Here is a 1,988-nt window from a genome sequence, read left to right as displayed (position 1 = left end):
GGCCGATGCTGAATGGGTGGGGCCACACCTCCATGGAAATTATCCAGAGTTACCATCTACAGTTGGGTGGGTCGCATCTCCACGGACACTGAACCAATGGGTTCCAACTCCATCCACACTAATACATCTGCCCCCACAAGAATGCATTAAAGAATATGGCTTTTTTTTTCTGGGGGATATAATATATACAAACTGGCAAAGATATCAAGTTGTCCCAACAACAATTGTTGAAAAACAATTTCTTGGCTATTTATCGAACTTGACACCCTTGTCAAAAATCAATTAGCCATGGATGTCTGGGTTTACTCTGGGTTCTCAATTCTATTTCATTGGTCTATATTTTTATTCATATGCCAGCATCACAGTGTTTTTATTACTTTTGCTTTGTAGAAAGTTTTAAACTTGGAAAATGTGAATCTTCTAACTTTGCTCTTTTTTTCAAGATGGTTTTGGTTATTCAAGGTCTCTTGCAATTCCATTTGAATTTCTGGATTTAATATTCCATTATTGCAAAAAAAAAAATGTTGCTGGAAATTTGAAAGGGATCACATTTAATCAGCATTGGGATGGACACATGTGTCACCCTGTTCAGGCATGGTGGCCTCTCCTTGGTGCAGGCCACGTACATTTATCCTATCATGGATGACCCATACATGATGGAAAGCAAAGCCTGTGCCAATGTCCTCAGTGACCTCTATGCATTGGGGTCACGGAATGCAACAACATGCTCATGCTCCTTGGGATCAGCAATAAGATCACTGACAAGAAAATGGATAAAATGATGCCCCTAATTATACAGGGTTTTAAAGACACAGCAGGGGAAGCAGGAACAACAGTAGCAGGTGGTAAAACAGTATTAAACCCCTGGATTGTTTTAGGGGGAGTCGCTATAACTTCTGCCAGCCCAACGGGTTCATCATGCCAGATAACCTGGTGCCAGGAAGACGTGCTTGCTCTCACCAAACCCCTAGGCATGCAGGTGGCCATGGCCATGCACCAGCAGCTGGACATCTCTGAAAAATGGAATGAAATTAGACTAGTGGTCACCCAAGAAGATGTAGAGTTGGCATACCAAGAAACAATGATGAATATGGCAAGGCTCAACAGAACAGCTGCAGGGCTCATGCACACATTCAATGCCCATGCAGCTACCAACATCATGGGCTTTGGGATCCAGGGCCACATGGAGAACCTGGCCAAGCAGCAGAGTAACAAGGTATGTTCATCATCCACAACGTCTCTGCCTTGGCCAAGATGGCAGCTGTAAGCAAAGCCAGCAGGAACACGCATGGCCTCATCCATGGTACCTTCCTGGAGAATTCAGGAGGCCTTCTGAGCTGCTTACCATGAGAGCAGGTCATATGGTTCTGTGCTGAGACCAAGTCCCCCAAGTACAGGGGAGGCCACCAAGCTTGGATTATTGGGATTGTGCAAAAGGGCATCTGCCCAGCCAGAATCACAGACAAGGCCTGGATCATTGAAGTGACCCCACAGGAGGCCACTCAGAATGTGAATCCCATGTCCAGCACCACTTCCTAATCCAGACCATGATAGCTCTCTGGTTTTGTCTTAACATAGATCTATTCCTTTACCATTACTGCAGTTAAAGAGTAAACCACAACGATCTCATTGTGCTACACATCGGTGACTTTAAGTTGATTTGTGAGTGGATACAATTAATAAAGTAGAGCCCATTGGCCTCTTTTCCTGTTACATTAACTGAAGATGTACATAATCTTGAGGCAGCTTCTGAGTTGAGAATTATATTGTTATCCAACACTGTTAATGCATTTTGAATCTTTAGACACTTATCTCTTGGCAACAGGCTCTTTCAAAGGTACTTTCACGTGGCACAGACAGTACCAAGGGTAGTGTCAACCGTAATTGGTGTCTTTTCATTTTATGTTTATTAGTCATTGTAAGTCTGATCTGTTTTTTGCTGTCTTGAACAGTATCCTGGTAAGAGAAACCTGGTCAGTGACACAGTG

General features: G+C 43.5%; 1 pseudogene; it reads left to right on the top strand.

Moving 5' to 3' along the window:
• The first annotated feature begins 560 nt into the window (after positions 1-560).
• On the top strand, positions 561-1,539 carry LOC119509589 (annotated as a pseudogene).
• The last annotated feature ends 449 nt before the right edge of the window (positions 1,540-1,988 follow it).

Source organism: Choloepus didactylus, chromosome 14 (assembly GCF_015220235.1).
Source record: "Choloepus didactylus isolate mChoDid1 chromosome 14, mChoDid1.pri, whole genome shotgun sequence".
Lineage (NCBI taxonomy): Eukaryota > Metazoa > Chordata > Mammalia > Pilosa > Megalonychidae > Choloepus > Choloepus didactylus.
This window is presented reverse-complemented; position numbering and strand designations above follow the sequence as displayed.